Below are 22,174 nucleotides of genomic sequence, written 5' to 3' on the forward strand. Positions count from 1 at the left end.
ATTATAATGTGATAGCTCCACAGCTAATGCCCATCAGCACTGTGGGCCATTTACTTGGTCATAAAATAAAATTAATTGAGTGAAAATAAATTGCAGAGGGATACAGAAGAATTTGAGACCATATACATGAAATACTCGATAGCTCGAGTCTCCTGTGACACTGATCTTCATTAGGGAGGAAACCATTATTATTAATTCTCTCTTTAAAAACAAACACCCTGAAACTTGCAGTAAGATTTATCGCGCAGGGCTGTGGGCGCTGCATGAGCACTAAAATGTCTTTTCCTTTGAAGAAGGACTTTCAGACTCAGCAAAACATGGGCTGACGGTGCCCATGTCCTGGTGATGCCTGTCCAGAGCTCACGGGGTGCAGGGAGGGGAATGTGGGGGCCCTGGTGCTGCTGCAGGAGCAGCACAGTTTCCCCTCCCGGCCAGGTGAGCAGCAGGGAGCTGCTAACTGGGCTGCGGGCAGCTAGAGTTAGCTAATGGGCTGCAATATTTCTAATGGAGAATGTTTATTTGAGTGCATGTGTGCGTTTGCCAAGTATAGCGAGGTAATGACATTGAGGCTTATTGATAATACAGTTATAATTCCACGTAATGACCAACTGAGCAAAATGATACAACCATCTCTCCTTCTTCTATTATGTTCCTGTCCACAGAGACTTTTCAGTTAAGGTCTGTTTCTTTCTGCAGCAAGACATAGACCAGATATGCAGAATATAAACCTTCCTATTAGAACTCACTAGTATACTTTTCTGCTTCCAAGTCATTTAACGGCACATAATTTTGGGGATCAGCTTTCTGGCTGTGTGCTGAGCTGAGATTCAGAATCACAGATGTGACTGTGGCACTGAGGGAGATGTAAGAAACCTGCATGGTCCCAGCTGCAGACACCTCATGTGCTCCTGCTCGGGAGAAGCTTTGATTCGTTTTCTTATGGGTCAGTCACAAATTCCCACTTGCAGCCATCAATAAACATGCAAAGAAAGCTGTTCCTGCTATGGCAGTTCCCTGCCATGTCCTACCCTGGGCCCTTCTATGTCTCCAGTGAGGCTGGGAAGAGACCCCCAGGCTGCTTCCCCAGGCACCCTCTAGCTTCAGCTTTTACAGACCTGCATTAAAATTAATATCTACCCAGACCAAACCACTCCAGGACCTTCTGCATTTGCTGGGCAGCACATACAGGTACATGGGTGCGAGGTTTCACCTACAAAACCACCCTGTCAAGTCATCTGTAATGTCTTCTCCTTTGTCTAACTGGCACCAGGCGCAGATTTGGCACCCATAGGTGACATCTCCAGCCTGGCCACTGAGAGGCTGGGCAGTAACAAGTGGGTGAGCAGCAGGGACCATTGAAACTCAGAGGTGTTTTACTCTGTTTTACATTATGAGGTTTGTCCCCAGCTCTCAGATCTCCATACTGCTCAAGGTTAATTAGATATACTTACTAGAAATAGCCATGTTTGAAAGAGTTGAATGCATCTGGCTCACTGTTTATAGGATGGGATACCCTCAAGTGCTTGACCAGTGTGCAATGACTCCAGGTAGTGAAGACTTGGAATCAGCCTATGCTCTTCCACAATTTCATTAGTGACCAGGGACACAGATAGCAGTACTAGGTGAATGCTCGGTAGCAGCGCAGTCTTTGGGCACTGCTCTGGACACACAGGAAGACAGATAAGATGCAAGGGATGTGGTTTAATTAGGCCACAACTTTATTAAGTTAACTCATATGGGATCTATCCAGCACAATTCTTTCTTTAATCACTCCCACATGGTGGAGGGTTGCCATTAGCCCTCCTGCTCCCTGCAGCTGGTAACCAGTCCTGCGTTGGGACTGCCACCCATTGCATGTACAAGGGTTGGGTCTTAGTTTCACAAGGCAGAAGGCAGTGTCAGTGTCATACACACCATACCAGGCACCAGCTTAGCTTGGAAATGACACATCCTGCTTCACTCCCATGAGGACAGCCTGCAGCATGGTGCTTGTCCCTCTGCCACTGGCCCTGGGGCTGTGACAGTCCAAAGATGCTGCTGGCACAACACAGCAGTGCACTAAGATAAATGACCCTCAAGATGCAAAAGAGAACTAGCACCATGTCCTGGAATATAACTATTTCTTTCTTAATTGTCTCTTTTAACCCTGTAGGAAGAATGTAACAGCAAAGGTCTATTTCAGCAAGGGAGATCTGTATCCAAGAGAGAAAAGAACTAGGCTTCTTCCAGCTATTGTCCGCAGCACTGCACAGCAGTCAGCACTGTTTTTTTTCCCCTCCTGATGAAACACAGACTACCTTCCTGCGTTAGAACATTTCGGTGACTTTAATTACCCAGTTGTGTGTGCTTTGGGGCAGAGAGAGCGGGGAGAGCCCGAATGCAGAACAGACATTACTCTGCACTGTCAAGCCCAGCGCTTGTCACCAAACTGCAGCAAGGGGCTCATCCACCTCATGCTTGCACCTTACCACCAATGTGTCCAAGCTGAGTACTGTCACTCACTTCAATGCAGAAATACTGCCTGTGTGTGGGTCAGGAACAGCTTTTCATCTCTCTATGGGCTGAACATGCTGCTTTCCTGATCAAAAGACAACACAAAAAACATCCTCCAAGGGCCGGATCCAGCCTGTGGCTGGGCTTCACATGCCAGGCAGGACTGTGCTCCCCAGCTGGGGTGGCACAGCATGGCTGGCAGGCAACGTACCTGCCTTGGGGCTGCTCACTGGTGTGGTGCGATGTTCCCATAGGGTGTCTGAACTAATAATGTTGTGTCATGGATGCTCCCTTTCTCTACAAAACATCAGGGGTCAGAGGAAAAGGGCATCATCTGTTGCGTGACTGACTTTGTTGTTATATGTTCGCTGCACTGGAAGCAGCATCATCTTGCCCAGAATCCACTGCTGGGCCACGTGTGAGACTGTACTGCTGTGCAGTAGTGGCTATTCCTTCTGCTGTGTGACTCTGTTCTTCGCTTTTCTCATACACAGCATTATGAATTCTTATTTTTTATATTCCAGACTATCATAGGCGTTTCTTTGGCTGCTGCAACCCAAGGTCTTAATCTAGCCTAAGGCTGGAAATCCCCCCAGGGAACAGAGGTAATGCCAAGCTGTGGGCCCAGTCTCTGACTCAGCAGCTGTGTGACATTGTTTATTTTAAGCTGTATATGTACACATACATACAGAGAGAGGGCGAATGTGCATGACAGCGATCAGGCACGTTCACTCTCACTCAGGGCTGCTGGGGGAATCAGCAGCATTGTCCCAAGCACTGATGCCGAGGCTGCTGTTGCTGGAGTGGCCAAGGTGTACCCGTGTTTTAGGATTTCAGTGTTTCAGCAGAGTGGAAACATGTTTATCCTCGCATATAACAAAATCTTGTTCCACTTTCAGTCTCTGCTGGTGGATAACTCTGGGTCCCTGTCAAAGCAGTGGGAACCAAGAGCCTCCAAGAAAGTCTGTCCCCCAAAACCAGCCCTTTGGGAAAGGAGCCATCTCCCACCTCTCCCCTTGGACTTCATGCCTTGAAGGACATGGAAGAAATCTTTGACCAGGGGCAAGCCCTGGCAGCCTCATGCTGCACACTTGCTCCCCAAGCCCTGCACAGAGTTGGTTTCTCCCAACTGTTTTGTACCTTGCTGGGCTCTTTCCTACCCATGCCGCAAAGCCAAGGCCCCAAACCCTGGCGGTCACTTGGCTGTTGCCTGTATTTGCCCTGTACAAATACAGTAACACACCTGTCACATTTTGCAGGTGACATGAGGCTGCTTCTGAGAGAAGAACTGAATCATGCTGGTTTTGCTGATGAACTTGTTCATTAAGAGCTTAGAAACCACCAGATCTGTGATGGATCCAGCACTGAACCTGCCAAGGAACTGGAGGAGACCATGCTCGTATCTTTGCTTTCCCACCAAGGACAATTTGAGGGCACAGGCAAAGAACAGGACCTCACACCCCTTTCACTCAGAACAGTCTGATGCCACAGACCAGGAGTGAAGCCCGGGGACGTGGCAGCCACTGCTCTCCCATGTTTCTTTGATTGCTAACCACACAACCACCTTCACATGTCACACCTCTTGCAACAGGGCTGTCATCACTCACTGACACAGTACCCCATATATACACAAAACCAGCAAAAGCCCGAAGGTCAACAGCCACCTGAATTCAGTCTGCAAGGCAGCCCATCCACTGGGCTTGATAATCCAAACACATACCTTCCTCAAGGGACAGCCAGAATTTGAGTGACAGTCTTAAACCTGAGGCACAACTACTGTGTTGTGGACAGTAGCTTTTTTTCTGCGCTATAAATACACATTTAGGGATGCACAGCCCAAACAAAACAAAGAGGGTCTGCACTTTTACTTGGTTATTAGCACCTTCTGTGACTTTGCTCACAGATGCTATGTTAAAGCAGAGGCAAGTCAAGTGGTATGAAGTTATGCAGATTTCTAAAGGCCAAAACGTGTGTTGTGTATTTATACAGAAGATTTATGGCTCTATTTTGCGCTCAGACAAGTAAAGCTGAACGCCATGCATCTGGGGACTTCAACCACAAGAAAATTCCTTTATCCCTCTCAACCCCAAGGTCTTCCCAGGATATGAGCACCAGAGGATCTTATAACCTCTTCTCCCTTGCTCAGCTAGAAAACGAAAGTAAGAAACTGCATTTAATTTGATTACAGAAGTTCTTTTCAGGGTGAGCGGTAAGGACATGGTCTTGCTTTCGTTCCCCACAAACATTATCTTGCCTTCATCCTAGGAACAAGCCCAACAGCACAAGCTTTCCCTTCGAACTGCTCTTCCTTCCAAGTCTCTTTCTAAATCAGCTTGCTTAACAAGTGCCCAAAGTCACACTACAAGGTTGCTAGACCACTGGTTGCGAACTAGCTAGAATATACCCTCCATTCAGACTGTCCCTGGAATTAGTGCACTGACCTAGTTATGTTCCATAGGTGCTATTTTATGCCAAAGATACTTTAGTTTCATAATGGGGTTGAATCGGAGAGAATCCATGATGATGGCTCCTACAATTTTTCTTCCCTTTTTTAATGGTATACACCATCATGTTCCAGATTTCATGACTGCTGTGGTTACAGAGCCAGTGATGCCTGCCCATGCTGTTAACCACTTTTCCAACACAAACACATTTCTAACCTAAGCCCCACTCCTCTGCTGGTGAGAATCGTTCTGGGAATGTTCCATAAGCCACTATGGGGCAAAGCCGAGCTGGTTTAACAGCTACCAGAGGTTCAAACAATTCTCAGCAGATGGGTGGAGGCATCTCAACCTTGAATGACTCTTTGACAGATAAACATCTCCCCATGAAGGGCAAGTTTTATTGTGACCTTCAGAACAGCCTCTCTACTTGCTCCCTGTGTTTTACACTGACTCCATTGCTAGACATGGGGCAATTAAGCAACAGGGTATTTTTATGTTGTGAAGTCTTGTCATTAGAAACAATCAAATCTTATTCTAATATATATGCTGTGTATCTCTGCTTGCTGGAAGTCAACAAGATCACAAGAGATGAGCAGCCTTATGCCATGTCCTCCAGTCAATTTCCTAGGACGTCTAGCTGGAGCAGGATCTCATGGCACCCCAGGCACAGGGCAGTTATACTCTGGGCACCATCAAGACCTCAACGCCTCTGCAGGCCTGAGGGTTATATCTTTTCAGCTGTGTCACTGCTAATTCTCCTGTCTCACCCAAGATAAAGACTTTCCTGAGGTTTTTTCTGTTACCCCACTTTGGGTTTGCTGCTCTGTAGAAGTCAATACAGCTGATATCCCAAAGGTATGAGCTTACTCCTTATCTACTGATGTCTCTAAGGAAAACACTTGTGTTTGACCAGAAAGCAGAGATCTCAGAATGAGGATAGAAATTACACGCATACTTGCAGCATTGCTTCCTTTTATTTAGCATATATTGTCAGGGATACCTCTTACAGTACACATATTTCATCCCAAGAATACAATTTTCATCTCTAGTATGGCTATTACAATATTACAACCCAGAGCAAGATGATGCTAATACCACATGTGGTATACACCAAAGCACACAGTTCACTCTTATAAATCAGTCCATTCTGCACACAGTTAACACCCCCTTGTATTTATGTTGCTTGTACTTTTTTTTCTTCTGTGTCCCTCAGTTATGAGCCTTCCCCTCTTACTGTAATGGGACATTTGTTGAGAGGAAAATTGACCTTTCTTGCCAAGCAGTTGGGATTGCCCAGCTCTTCTGGACCACACACACACACTGAGGGAAGAAGGTTGACAAAGCGACACATGGCAGCTACAAGAACACTCAGATCAAGATCTTGGAAGATCAAGAACTCAACACATCTGCTTATGACTATTTTCTTTATAAATATAGTGAAATACATAGATATTGCACTATAATGCACAAGTCCATGCGGCAGTTTCAGCTTGAGGTAAATGTCTTCCAAAATAGAGGGAAAGATGAACAAATGCTGTGTTGGCTTTGGTCAGCATTGGCATTCATGCACCCCCAGTGCCAAGACACATGCCACGTGTCCAGACCCCTCCTTCCATGTTCCCCTTGCAGCTACTGATGGCATATCAGCAGTTTGTCATTATGTAGGGATTTAATCTCAGCTGGCTATTTTATAAGCCTTGCTTTGTCCCATCTCTAAAATTAACATCTAGCATTAACATTTTTGAACGTGACTTTAAAGCTTTCAAGCAAATATAAGTAGAGATAGGCTCATACAAAATAGGTTTCCTTGGCATGCCGACAAGCCTTCGGAAATGGCAGGCATGAAGGCTGTCTGTCTTCATGGGGTACAGTGCATGCTTTGGAACTGTTTGATAGTTTTAAAGTATTTCTGATGCAACGGATCGTAATGCTTTCCAGATGTGTACATGGAGTGCAAAAGGTAATGGCACAGACACTTCACTGTTCTACCTCTCGCCCCTTTTCTGCCTATATTAGAAGAAGCGGTCCCATCTTATCTCTAGTTCACTAGTAAATGGGAGTTATTCACTTCCCCCATACTGAACTGAAAATGTTGTTAAATGTACCATAAACAGAACTTATGAACTTCTTTTTTTTCATGTGATTAAAATGGTCATAACTATCTGATGTTTCTTGCTGATTGAATCTGCCACTTCCATTTACTAGGAAAATAAATAACACATGTTTGCTGTCTTTCTAAAAGGTTCCTATTTATTCTGTGGTCATTTCCCACTTATGATATTTCCAGCTTAATTTCATAAAACAGCTTTTACATGGCTAAAAAAAAAGGCTCTTATTGTACATTGTCTTCAAAATATTTTGCCTTTGAGCTGTGGGCTTTTATTTGTAGGAACAACCAACCACCCTGTTTGTGAGGCCTGTATTCCTCCAAATTAAAAAGAGAAACAGCTGTATGTCTTATAAACGTCTGCAGAGCTCCGGCGAGATACTATTGAATTGTTTGCTTCCCTATCTTCCCACAGGACATGCCTCCTAAATCCACTGCACGAGAGAAAAGCATAGGTGAAAGCCAAACAAATGTTCCCCTCCAGGCGCATGCTTGTAGGCACAAGTCATCCATCCGTCTCCAGCAGAGTGTTTACAGCTACTTTTGGGGATTTACGGATGTAAATACAAACACAGAATTTTTGATAAGAAGTGATGGACCAACACACAAGTTGATTAAATTTTCTGAGCAAGGGCTGCATCACCTAATCTATCAGTCATCAACACAACACTAATTACAGCCCACTCCTGGCATTTCATTGCCAGGCATTTTTCTTCAAGCCCCAGGATGCTGTGTTCAAGGGATTCCTTGAACATCTCATCTTGCATTCACTGATCCCTCCACTTGTACAGGTGGAGCAACAGGGATTGCTTTTAAACTACTTGGTATCAGAGCTACAAGGCCAAATTCAGGAATAGGAGGTACTATAAACTATAAACTCAAGACTCTGAGCAAAATAAGCCAAATTAACAAAGATTCACAGCTGGTTTTGTTGAGAAGAACAACAACAAAACTTAGAGCTGGTTTTTGCAGCCTACCTCACAACCCATGAATGCTTCAGGTGGGTCATCTTTTGCTGGCTGCTAACACACACTGTGTGCTCAGACCACTCTGGGTCCTTTAGGGAACTCATGGGGGCCAAGGGCTTGTCCCATCTCACAGTAAGGGATGTGAGCTGCATCCCAGCACATCAGCCCTCACACATGCCTACCTTGTGCAGAGTTGCCGATTTTACAAGATGTGCTGTGTTGTGCTCACACATAATGATGAGCAGATTTGAGCCCTAAATCTGGAGAGCTCAACAGCTGCCCCCAAGTCAAACAGGAACAGAGACAATGCATAACTGAAATGGCAAGTCATGGGATAATTAAATTATTTGTGACAGTAAACCAAAATAGAAAGAAACAAAAAAAACCTAAAACAAACAAACAAACCAGACAGAGCCATATGCTCCCATGTGCTGCATGCCGCAGAGCAAAGAGAGTTATTGCAACACAACGCAGAGACCCCACACCCCTGGCTGATGCTGCATTGAACATGGGCCTCTGCAACACACTAGGATGGATGTGAGGTGCAGGCTGAGCCTGTGGAGTGCCCCACCATCCACCCATGTGCAGGGATGCAGGATGGCTTGGAGCTGCTGTCATACAGGCCCCCATTGCTGGCAGTGCTCCCGCAAGCAGTGCTGCAGCCCTAGGCTGTTGCACCCTTCTCTTATGCAAAGCTTTTCTTAGAGAGGCTGCTGCCACTTGCATCCTTAAAACTACTGTGAAGAGAAAAGGCAATGAAGAGACCCTTTTCTGACAGCAGTACAGGGGACGAAGGTGATACAGGTGAACTCCTCCATAACGACCCATCTGCTAGGTGTGCTGGGATGGCTCAGCTGCCAGTGCAGCACTATTAATTTCCTCCATCAGCTCAGAACAGCACCGTGCCTTATCTCCTGTCGGGCCAATGTCTGGAGCACAGGTCTCTGCTCCCAGGAGCATCAATTCCCCTGGCTCCCCTCTGGTTAACGGCTGTACAGGACTTGATATTACTGTGCTGGCCAGCAGCTGCTGTGCAACTGCCCTGCCAGGTAGAGCACCGCATGTTTCGCCTCCGGTCCTGCTCCTGAGAAGGCTAGGGCCTCTGTAATGCGCTCTTTCCTGAATGATAGACATGTCCAGCATTGAGTGATTATTGCTAGCAGATGGTAAAAGTCAAAAAAGTCAGGAAAAAAGTTCCTAGGATCTGTTAAGCAAACTAGAGTAAAGGAGAGGAAAAGAAGTGCTAAACTCACAATTAAACCCCAAATTACAAACCATGTTTCTGCAGATGATCCAAAACCTTTCTACAGCTTCTGTGGATGGATCCTCAAGAAGTCTTCAGTAGGCAGCAATTAACCCCTATTAGCAGCATGCTGGAAGGGATTGGAAGCTGTGTTTGCATCATTCCCGCCATAACCATGTTCAGGGATGCAGACCCACAGCAGCATGTAATCACTCTATTTTTGCCTGTGAACTACACCTGTGATACTGTACGGCTTCGCATAAGCCATATCCTTTAGGTAAGCCTTCAAGGGAAGCACACAAAGTCTGTGGAGGGTGTAAATAGGTACCAAAGGTGTCCTGGGTTCAGCAGTAGCAGTCATGTTTCTCCTTCGTGGTAGCTGGTGCAGTGCTGCGTTTTGACTTCCAGCCTGGGAACAGTGCTGGTGATACCGATGTTTTCGGTTGTTGCTAAGTGATGTTTACCCTGACCAAGGACTTTGTGAGGCTCATGCTCTGCCAGGGAGGAGGGGAAGCCGTGAGGAAGCAGAGATGGAGCGCCTGACCCAGGCTAGCCAAAGAGGTATTCCATACCACAGCACGTCATGCCCGGGGTGGGGGGTAACTGGGAGTTACCCGGAAGGACACATGCTTCCAGGTGGGACTCATTTCTTGGCCGGTGGTATTGTATTCTCTTCCCTTGTTATTTTCTCTTATCATTGTTGTCGTTGGTGGTAGAGGTGGCGATTTGTGTTGTACATTGATTGCTGGACTGCTCTTGTCTCAACCCGTGGGAGTTGCACTCATTTGATCCTCCTCCCCATCCCTCACGGGAGCAGGGAACAGGAGAGCCCCCGGGTGGGGGGGCCTCGATTGCTCTCAGCCCGACACCACTCACTGGGAGTGAGTGAACAAGCTGTCTGGCTAGGGTTTAAACCATGACAAAATGGCAGGCTGGGGAGGCTGCAAAGGTGACGGGCTCTGGTGAGCACAATCCTACCAGCAGCACTCACTGCTGCCAGGTCACAGCTCCTGCTTCACTGGTGCATGGTTTCCTTTTTAAAATGGACAACTTGCAGGGCAGGGATATGGGAATATGGTCACGCTTATGGGCAGCAGCAGTCTCCACCTTTGGATTTTAATTATACATTAGAACTGGACAAATTATTCATTGGGAACAGTCTGGACTCAGGGGAAAGAAAATACTGCAACCAAAGCCTTTGTCAGGACACTTAAAATATATAGAGCGGATTTGTGCACACACACCTTACAGCAGAGTTATATTTAATGACCAGAGCAATCTGTAGGCTAACTCAACAGTTTGTGTCCAGCTTTGCTTGTCTATAGCGGCTCAGAATTATTCTGCTGTATTGCTCTATGGCATGCTGGATTTGCCACCTCTGGCTCCAGCTTGTGTGCCTGCACCTATCCCTGTCTGGAAATAAAGTGCCTGCAGCTGGGCTTTTCCCCCCAAAACAAGCATTTGTCATAGAATGTCTTCAGAAACACGAAGAAACTCCACCAAACACTGCCTGCTGATAGATCAGGAAAAGTGCCCACACTTTATGGTAGCTCAGGTTTCTTAAACATGCCTGGAAGTATTTGTCCCATCACCAGTGCCTCAACCCCAGGCTGCACAGGCAAGCTGCAGCCACGCCATCCTTCCTACTGCCAAACCCCTCCTCACTCAGCCCACAACAGCACAAGCCTCAGACATTTTCCTCCCATTCTTTGACTGGGTTTCCTTGGGTGCCAAAATCCCATTTTCACCGTGCAGCACCCTCAGAATTATTTTTTCATGTGAAAAATTACAGTTTCCATCAAGCTTTGTGTATTTTACAAAGACCAGGCCCTCGTGTGTAATTTGGTTGGTGCTTTGAGAAGAGAAGGGTGGAGGGAGAAGAAAACTAACACCAAAACTTTGGGAGGGAATTTTTCATGAATTAAATTTAAAGGAAAAAAGAAAAAAACCAAACCCCCAAACACACAACACTAGAATAGAATGGAGTTAGATATTTACAGCGTAATGTTTTTGTAAGTCAGCAGAACAAAACTCTGGTTTTCCTTATTGGCTGTTAACCACAATAACATACGACTTGCTCAATTGCATCTTTGTTCCTTTAATATCGGGAATTTCTTTTCTATTTTATTGACAAGGAAACATCCAGTTTTCTGGCTGGAGCCTGCTATGTAAAGAAAGCACAAAAGGACTCATTACTTTTTAACTACTAGCAGGGAAGCAATCGAAATAACTATTCTTTTCGGTGAGGTCAGCAGCTGGTAGCATCAGTATTTCAAACACCACATTTATAGTATCCCATCTCCCAGGCTCTTTGAAGTAACATCAATAACAGGATCTGATGACTGCGTCATACACACATGTACGCATGGGGGTTGATGCACGCTATAAAGAATGCATTTGCTAATACACAACGGATCGCATTCAATTATCCAGCAATGGATTTTACAGCACCAGCGCTGGGATTCACCTCTTTGCTGTCAGTTCAGGGAGGCTCTCTACGCACTGGTTACAGTGGGACTCAACACAGCCGAGCTGGTGGGGTGTACTCTGGCTGTTGCGCCTGTGCCACACTGGCATATCCCAGGGCCCAGCCGTGAGACCTGCACCACCTCCCAAAATGCCTGGCTTCCCCCTTGGGAGAGGTAAACCAGGCAAATAACAGGGATATTCAAGCAGATGGGGACATGTCCTTCTTCCCTCCTCAAACAGAAATCCTACTCCCACCACATCTCCCCACAGCATCTCCTTTTTCAGAGGCTGTCTAAATATTACATAGGTTTGGAATACAGAATTCAGAGGGGTTTTGGAGTAGCTTTTTGGGGTGGGTTTTTTTTTTTTTTTTTGAACCCACACAGTAATTAAACCAGTGGGTTAAACAGCGAACGAGAGAATCTGCCTCGGGGCTGAGGAATACCATCCCCACCAGAGACTAAACACTGCAAACCGCTCTGCTGGTAATGGATGGGCATTTTAAAGGAGGCAAATGATAAACAGCGATGGAGTGTAATTGGCGCTGTTTGTTGTGCGCTCGCTGATGAAATGCCAGCAAAACTGAGTCACTTCAAAATGACATGTTTATGTGACATCAAAGAGGCTGAGCTGACTTTACATTATATCTGTGACAAATGTATATATTGGATCGCTGTTTGCCATTTAGACCTTCTCTGATTACTTCTCATTGTAAAGAGAAACATTTGCGATTCTGCTCACTTGGTAAATCTGTAGAGTGACTTGTTAGCAACACATGCAGGGAAAGTTGTTGAAAAGCCCTTCTGGGCCTACCGTAGTAAATATGTATTCACACACCCGATAACGTGCTGCCGCTTGTTGCCTGAAAGATGAACGCAGACAGAGAGGCACACACAGTAGTGCTTCGACACGTGCTCCCAGCCAAGTATTTGCACTTCAGGCACTAAACCCAAGCCACCTCCTCCTCCTCCTTCCCCGCTGGACCCTGTGCCCCCTGGACCCTGTGCGACCCTTGCCATCAGACACCATGGAGGTTTGCTTTGCCATGGCAGTCCTGGGAAGTGGGGCTTGCACAGGCTGCCCAGCTGAAATGTTATGATTCAATTGTCCTGGGGATGGAAAATAAGCAAAAATAGAATCAGTGCTTGCGTATCAGGAAGGCACAGAAGCAAAAAGTTGCTTTCCTTTCCCAAACATGTCTCAGTTGCCTTTGAAGATGGGGAGGAAGCCTGGGGAAGTATTCAGCACTGGCATGTTCTGGGAGGGCTACGCTTTTCTCCAAACCCAGCAGCGTGGTGGGACACAGCACCCATCACTGGGGCAGAGGCTGCAGGCACCAGAGCTGGCACAACTCTGTGGCAGGCTGAGAGGCGGCACAGGCAAAGCATCTCAGCTACCCCAGTCCTCCAGAAACACCACCTTCCTCATCACCAGGTCACTGCTTACTAGCAGGCAGCTAACGTACTCAGGCTGAAGGGAGCACGCTGCCATAGGGATGCAAGAGCATCTGCTTCGTCAGGAAAGCCAGTGGCTCCCATGAAGTAAGGGAGCAGGATGCAAGGGAAAAGCACTTCACCAGTGGCTAATTCCTGCCCAGACCTCCCAGACCAGTGGCTCCTGCCAGGGGGAAGACTTTGGGTGCCCCACAGGGAGTAGACATAGGAAACTCCTCACCACTTTTCTCACCTCTAAAAGACCCCTCCATCAGTCCTGCCTATGGAAAGCCTTGGAAAATGCACCCCAAAGTGACCCAAACAACACTGCGGGCCAGGGTACCAGAGAGTTCATCAGAGGATGAATCTCTGTCCAAACTTGGCATCATCTGGTGATGGCAAGGGGAGGAGAGAGAGCTCAGACAGTCATCTGCACCCTTGTCCACTCTGGAGCAGTTAGTGCTTGCAGGGCGCTCGTTCCCAAGCAAATGGGATGAAGGGAAAGGAGCAGCTTTGTACATGGCCAGCTGGAGAAGCAGCTTTCTCCTCCAGACAAGCCAAGGGAGAGAGCCCGGCCACAGAAACCTGAGAACACGCTGTCATTAGCTGAGCATCAGCAGGCCTGGAGCCCTCAAATCCATTTTAAAACCAAACACAAACCTGAGACACCGGCAACAGCCTTGCGCTGCTCACCGCTTTGTGTGCAAACTGTGGGTAAGCAGATTTTGAGCCTGAGAACAATGCAGCTGCTTTGGGAAGGAACTCCTCGCCTGAGGGACCCAGAGCTGCCAGGGGTCCCAGGCCTGGCGGTGGCCCCATGGCTACTCCCTCACCCTTGGCACAGGGCAGGCAGCTAACAAAGCTGAACACACCGCAAAGCCTCCCCCCTGCCTCTGTGGGTCGATACGTAAATAGAGAAAAGATTTTCAACCTGCTTCCTATTACTTCTGTTATGTTTTAGCTTTCCTTTCCCCTCTGCCCCTGCCAGCCCCAGCCGTTTGCCCAGCAGGCAGCGAACAGGGCTGGCTGCTGTCACCTACCCATCCACCGCAGCATTTCTGTTCCCACAACAGGCAGCAGCTCTGCTGCCCTCCGAGAAGGCAGAGGCTGTCAGGATGCACAAGTCCCAGCCCCAGGGGCTGCAGCAGCCTCTTCCCGATATCTGGCCAGCTTCTATGTTTGGTTTCAGCCTTGTAAGCTTGTTTTTTTTAAGCATGTTTATGATTATCATAGTGGAGGAATGCACTAAATACATAGCATAACTGGAGGAAGGAGTTATTGCTGGGGGAATGTATAACATGTGTGCACACAGCTCTGTAATGCTATCCCTGCCTCATTGATAAACTCGGGCAGATTTTGAAGGCAGATATATTTGTAAACATTGCAGGGAGTGGATGCTCTTTGCGCTGACACCCAGAGAGGGCTCAGGAAAGGCATCCTGCGCCTCAGCACTGGTGTCCCCTGCCCAGGCAGGGTGGCCCTGCTGCTCCCTGGCCCCAGGAGCAGGGAGGCAGCATCTCTCCCAACCAACTCACCCTGCAGACTGGCTGTGCTGCCTCTTCTGCCTGCACACACTCATATTGACAGCTCGTTCTCCTGGGAGTGCTTTAAGCACTAAAGAAAGACTCTTGCATTCTGGTTTTGCCCTTTTTCATGGGCAGTGGGACTCACAAAAATCTGTCTGTTCCAAGAAAGAAGTAAGAAGGCCAGCACTGGGTGTTTCTACATTTCACTTGTTAGAGATGCAATTCACATGGATAAAGAGGACAGGTTTAGTTTATTCTTAAACCAATGCCATGACAACAGCACCATCGCCCTCTCTGCTGCAGAGGTGAGAACTGAAGCCCCAGCTGTTTTCTGGCTCACCCATCACCATTAGACTTCCTGCAGGTCCTCCCCAGACCTTCTCCAGCAGTGCTTCTGTCCATACCTGTGCACGGCAGGCTACGATCCCCTGGCTGACACCACCCCTGGTGCAAGCTGTCCTGCCACTGCCAGAGACTCTAACAGGGTCCAAGCACTGAGGCCATCATCACCCTGTTGGATGCCAGACCTGGGTTTTCTACCACCTTTTCTTCTATCCCATGGCACCATGTAATGCTGCTGCAGCACTGCCAGCCACAAGCAGCCACCAAACATATGGACCTGCTGGAAAGGGTCCAGAGAAGGGCCACAGAAATGATAGAGGGATGGAGCACCTCTCCTATGAGGCAAGGCTGACAGAGTTGGGGTTGTTCAGCCTGGAGAATAGAAGGCTCTGGGAAGACCTTATTGCAGACTTACAGTACTTAAAAGGGGCTTTAAAAGAAAGATGGGGAGAGATGTTTTAGCAGGGCCTGTTGTGATACGACAACGGGCAATAGTTTTAAACTAAATGAGGGGAGATCCAGGTTGGACATGAGGAAGAAATTCTTTACGATGAGGGTAGTGACACCCTGGAACAGATTGCCCTTGTCACCCATCCACAGCAGCCTGGGAATAAGTACCACCCTGGGATCTGAGATGCTCCTGGGTCTCCAGCACTCCAGGGCAGCTCCATGCAGGCAGTACCCTGCACCCAGCCCATCCACATCCCCAGGGAAGACAGTGCTCTCCCAAATGCACTCCTGCCTTCTCCCCTCTGCAGGACACCACTAGATTTGGCCCACCAAGCATGTTTACTGGTGGGTTACAAATAATTGCACGTGTTGGTATGCGATTGTTAATATGCCTGTTGGTATTGATTAAATAAGGAGTATGATGTTTCCCTTTTCTTTGGCGTGGCACTTTGCCTGTTTGTTTCTGGCTGGCGCCAGCGCTGAGCACTGAGCAGCAGGAGTGACTGCCAGCAGCGCTTGGCCATGCCCGCGCCATGTGCCGGAGGCTCAGGAAACGGGCTTCACGTTGGGTTCCGCAGGTCGAGCCGGGCTGGCACGTGTCAGACCTCTCCCATCCTGTTGGAAGAAGTGCTTTGAGGCAAAGCATTTTTCTGGGATTAGGAAGGTTTTGCTGAACTTCAGGTCCCTGCCTCCCCTAGCGCAGCTGGGACTCAGAGCCTTCCATGGGCACCTCGCTTTTATGTCAGCTCACAACAAAGGCCACAGTTCCTGGAAAAACATTTTCCTTCCTGGGCATGAACACAGCAACCCCCATGCTTCCCACCCCTTCCCAGAAGTCAGCAGAGACCCCTGACAGCCCCAGTGCTTCTGCCACAGCCAGGCCACCAGCATCCCCAGCTTCTTCTGGCATGGGACCCTGCCCTTGCCACACAGAGACATGGTGTCACCTCCCAGGAGCATGTCCTGCTCTGCAGCCTTTGCCCACGCTGGGCCAGCAGATCCCTCTGCCCATAGGAATGGTGTTTTGATGTCTGTAACACTTTGGGAAGTCTCATCTATATCCAGGAGTGCAGGAGGAACCCTCCACCATGAACCAGCACAATGCCCTGGGCTCACCAGCTCTGTATCTGTGCCTCAGCTCAGTCCTGCAAGAGCTCTGCTGTCTCCTGGGCACTTAGGAGGAAAACTAAGTCTTTGCAGGATCAGAGCCTAACAGGAGAACAGGTATAGTCAGAGCACCACATGAACAAGCCCTGTACACCTTCAGCTGGGGACATGGGAGATGAAATGACCCTGCTATTCAATGTCATGATGTTAACATGTATGTTTTTTCCCAGACCACATTCTTAAGGAGGGAAGATGTACGCAACTACACTATACTTTCCAGTCCTTCCTGGTCTTACTGCACCCTGATGGCTGATTTCAGTCACATGTAATGCTGCAGAGGAATCTCACATGTATCAAATTCCTATGAGTCTCAAGAACATGCATAGAGACTTCAACTCCTGTTCCCTCTGAAGAGCAAGACTACGATGTGAAATTACCCATGCTATAAGATACCACAGATCCTACATGGGAAAACAATGCTATGAATACCCCAGCCACAGGAACAGCTTTAATCAGGATGAATACAAAATAATCAAGCCATGGGAGAGCACGCTAGAGAAAAAAAAAAACCAAAACAACAGGACTCGTAAGTTCTGCTGCGCTTGCAGCAATTTTTTTCCCCTCTTAAGCACTATAATAACCAAGTGGCTCTTTTTACAGCCTTCTTTTCGCATGCTCTTTTTGGATTGCCTTTCTTTAGCTGCTTGCACACAGCACAGAGGTTACTGGGCTTATAGTGCACAGCATCCACAAGTGGTGTCTGGGGCTGAGCAGGCGTCAGCAGATAATTTGGCAACTGCACAGCTGCATCCTCCAAGAGCAGAGGAAAGGAGGAAAAGCTGCTGTCCCTGCTAGCCCATAGTCTCACATTTTAGCTAATGCTGCTTAGTAAAAGCTAGGCATGAACCTCAGCAACAGGCCTGGACGCTTCCCCCTCTATGACACTGGCACCCAGCACTGAGGGGCAGCCTGCAATGTGCATATCTCCAGTGGTGCAATCACACACAGGTGTTAGCAGTGTGGTAAACAAATCCTTTTTTGACTAGGGATGAAGAACAGACACTGTACAACAGTAACCAAAGGCTGGCACCAGCTGTACTTCCACAGAAAAGAAGGCTGAGCAGGCAGCTTGCTGCCTCTCTTTCCCACACAAGCTGTGACTAAGGACTCCACAACAGAGCTGAGCATCCTACGTTTTTGATGTTTTGCCCAGATGTGCAGAGACCTGGACCAGGCTGCTGTAGCTCCAGCTGCCTGATCCTACAGCTCCAGGGCTTACTGGGACAGGTTTTTGTTAAGGGAGTATTATTATTTTGTCTTTGCCCCATACAGACAGACAGCACAAGGCGCAATGAGATACCTTTAGCTGTGGGAGCTTCCACTTGCCTGACCCATAGCTGTTTTCTCTGACACTGTCAATGAGCAGGGTTATCCAGCCACTTTGATACCTCCCTAATAGCCATCTTTGTCCTTTCTACTGTGCCACCTCTCACAACACAATTGCTGTCATTCCTCCTCCATATCCTTCTCTCTGCTCCACTGACATGGATCAGCCAGTTAACCGTCCCGGTCAGTAACATCAATCACAGCCACCTCCAAGGCATTTAGATAATAGAGATATAATGCACAAAACACTTTTACATGTTATGATAACATCCCACTCACACACCCCTGCAAGATGTAAGCTCTTTGGAAAAGACACATGGATGCTCCTTGTCCTGGGTTCAGGATGATACAGTTGTACCAGTGGCTCTGCCTCCTCAGACAGGACTGAAGGCCCTCTGAGTAAGCGGTACAGCCAGACCTGCAGGGTACAGCCCAGAGGGGACCAATGATGATCTAACTCACAGAGAGGTTAGGACTCCAAACTCCCCCCAGAAATATGTCAAGCCTGTCTGAGCTGGCCATGGAGGGACAGAACTACAGATGGGACTGAGACACAGTGAGATCATGTCTTTGATCCAGGGACAGCAGCTGTATGTTGCTCCTTTCTTAGGGTGTCTAGTTGTCCGTAGCAAAACCATACTTCAGAGAAAACGAAGAAGCCTCTGCAAGGCATTTTAATTTAACAATGACAGCTTGTCAGGTGTGGAATAGTGTTTTAAAGGCAAATAAGATCTGCACCTCTTAAGGAAACTTAATTGGTTCCATCCACAGCTCCCCTTAGCTATTGAACTCCTTGTACACCTATGTTTTATGCATAATGACTTTTCTATCTGGTATCAGACAGTAATCATTCCAGAAGGCAAAAATCTCAAAATAACCACAGTATATGCATACAGAATACATTTAAAAGAAAAATCTAAATTGACTGTTCAGACCTTCCCTCACTTGCCAGTGGATCTTCTCCAAACAGAAGGCATTCCAAGTCGGCGTAGGAAATGCTAAGATAGCATGCTTTCCATATTGTGTTATCGGAGCGTCTTCCAAAAACTCAAGCTTTCCCATACAACAAAATGTCATGAAGAAGGTTTTACTCCAGTCTGCGTATCACAGGCTGTACATACTGCTTCAGCTACTGTAACGTTGGCAAGCAAAGCTTGTAATGACTTGAAGTACAGTTTAGGAGCAGAAAAACTTTGCTTCAGAGCCACTTGCTCACACTGTCTGATTTTCATTAGGAGGGGTTTGTGTGCCTGTGTTTCTTCCCCCAAGAATCAAGACAGAGATAATGTCACAGAGGACTTTTTGGCTTTCAGTGCTTTCACTGTATGGAGCCTGATTAATTGAGCTGATGTCATATTTGCACTGAAAGGAGGTGGAGTTTCCCAGAACCAGCTGGCCCAGCTGAACAGAGAACTGGGTCAAACCCTGTCAGCAACAACACACTTCATCTTGGTTACAAGAACAGATTTTACACCCAAGCAGGTAGCTTCCCCTTTCCCTCCCATTAACATTAAATCGCTTGCTCTCATCTGTGTTTTCGCAAGGATAGAAAGAAGCAGTCTCTGCAATACTTCACTTGGGCACCATCACAGCAAAACCAGCAGAGCTAGGTTCAAACAGCACAAAAGGCAACAAGTAGCATCACTGTCAAGAAGGCAGGTATAACAGCCCACTAGGACACCACAAAACCCACCACCCTGACACAGAGGCATGCTCATGCTGTCTTACCTGATGAGTCCAAACCACACTGGGGTAATCTCCATGCAGCATATCTGCTTCTGCTGCAGCGATGGCAGGTGGGCAACAGGGAACTGGGGGCTCAGCCACAGGGGCCCCAGCCTAGCAGGGAAGCAGCCAGGGAACCCACACTGCACATCTCCCCATCCAGGCCGGGTGGAGTGAGTCAACCTTTCCCACCGCTGCATCTCCCCTGCAGATCAACCCCACTTCCAAGCTCACCCTGGCTCCTCTGGGCCCCAGCTGTAATCAGTGCAAGAAACTAAGCTCACCAGCAGTTAACCCAGTGCAGCTGGTGCCCAGGCCCTGCTGGGGTCATGGAAAAGGCCACCTCCAAGGGCTGCGCTCAGTCCTCATCGCTGCCTCTCCTGCAGCTCTGGCTGCGGTAGTCCGGCAGGGAGCAAGGTGCAACAGTGGCTGGCACCTCAAGACTGCTCTGGTTGTCTCTTTGTGCATATGAAGACGCCTGGGTGCTTGCTGGGGGCTTGGCTCTGCCACACCAAAACCACCATAAAGGATCACCAGAGCAATGCAAGTGCCTGGTCCTGCCATCAGGCCTGGGCAAGAGGGAAAGGAAGCAGAGTTTCAACAGAAATTCAAGTCTTTGGCACACTGATTAAAGTTAAGTTCTGAGTGAAAAAATATATGCTATAAGGGTTTTAATAAGAACCCATTTATCCAAATAAAGTCCTCATTTTCTTTTTTAACTGTCAAAGAATTTAACAAATTTGATCAGATCATACCACTGAGCCGAAAGTGTGAGTTCTGGGAATGAGCTATTTGCATCACTGTAGCTCCCCACTTACAGTTTTGGGCTTGCTATGTGCCCCCCTCTCTGCCTACTCTGCTGTTACAACCCATCTGATCTCGCTTAGGGTGGAAAAACGCACTTCTGCAGCACAGAACTCTTCACAGCAAAAAGGCAGAGTTCTCACCCATGGCTCGAGGGGGGCAGGCTGGGTGCCCCCCTGGGGTGGCACTTCTCACCCCTTCTAGTCCTTCAACAGCACCAGCCCAGCCCGCACAGCTCAGTGGCAGAGCCCTGGGGTGCTGAGCTCCACACAGCACAGATGCCAGCTGCAAGCCATGTACTTAAATGTAAGCACATCCGCAGATACAAAAGTGTAAGTGTGAAATTTGGCTGAGCAGGTTTGACCCCAGCTCTGATTAGACTGGATGGCATAAGGTAGATCATAAGGTGGTGGCACAAAGCAGTGAGTAAATACATCTTACTTTGCTCCAAAAACAAGGGCCGTGTACAAGCAGCTTGGCCAAGTCACTGAGACTATAACATAGCAGCAGAAACAGTGGCCCTCTCCTCCGCCCTGGCCCAGGTGCCACCAGCTCATCATGGTTGTCTTTCGTCAAAAGATGTCACATGTTGCTCAAGCACATGTGCTGCTCACAGGCTCCAGCACCTACCTCTGCTTGGCAGCAGCCACTCTTCAGAAGAAACCAGAAGGCCTCACTCAGCAGGTAAATAAAAGATTCTTCTATGAAAAACCAAAGTCCTGCTTTCATTTGTTTATTTTCACTCTGTACAACAAATGCTCTGGCGACAGAAGCAGGACCACCAGGGAGCCCTTCACCTCCAAAACACCACCTACCTTTAGAACAGCACATCACATCCCACAGCAGGGACTGCAGTCAATGTGCCATCCATTCCCTCCAAGCAGCAAGCCCTGGTAACCTTTCCTAGAGACCTGAAAGCTGTCAGTGGTCAGGCACAAGCATCCTCCAGCACTGAGGGGTCCCCAAACACGTGTATTTCTAGGCAGCAATGACACTCTAAAAGGAAACACAGCAGCAAAGCTCCCTGGACATAGGCTGTCACCACAGCAGCAGCAGCCACCCAACAGCTGCAGTCACAGCTAGTCAGCACCCACTGAAGCAGGAGCCCACATCTCAAATGTGGCAGTACTCCATGTCATCTGCCAGCATGGTGGCATGAAAATACCACCTGCATCAGCCCACGGCTTTGTTGATCTGCCTGCTTTGCCTGTTAGCCAGCAGAGGAGCATGCAAACATCCATGGTGTGGGTCCTCATGGCATGAATTTGGGGAGCCTGGGTAAAACAGAGGGCAAGTTATTCAGGTCATGTCCTGCATGTGCTCATGGAGATGTGGACTATGAGGTGTTCAGCATGCCAGTGTTCAGAACAATTCTGGTGCAACACTGATTATTCTGGAGTAAAGCTCGTGTTTTTGGAGGTGGTGGTAGCTCTATAGTTATCAGCCTATTCCTGTTTTGAGCTGCTGCCCATAAGGCCAGAAAGGGCAAGTCCAGCTGCTCAGGACTAGGAGAGATGAATGTATATCCTTTCAAGCCCCTTAGGATGCCGAGATGTCCATCTCCCCTCACCAGGACCACTGTGCTCCTGCAGTGCACTGTTCATCGGGGAGGGGGGAGATGTAACAAGTCGTCCAGGCAGGAGGGAAAAGCTGGCGGCTTCGTGCTGAGTCACTTCT

This window comes from Pezoporus wallicus, unplaced genomic scaffold (genome assembly GCF_028554395.1).
Source record: "Pezoporus wallicus isolate ANWC-B61680 ecotype Strahan unplaced genomic scaffold, APGP_CSIRO_Pwel_v1 contig_4710, whole genome shotgun sequence".
Taxonomy (NCBI): domain Eukaryota; kingdom Metazoa; phylum Chordata; class Aves; order Psittaciformes; family Psittacidae; genus Pezoporus; species Pezoporus wallicus.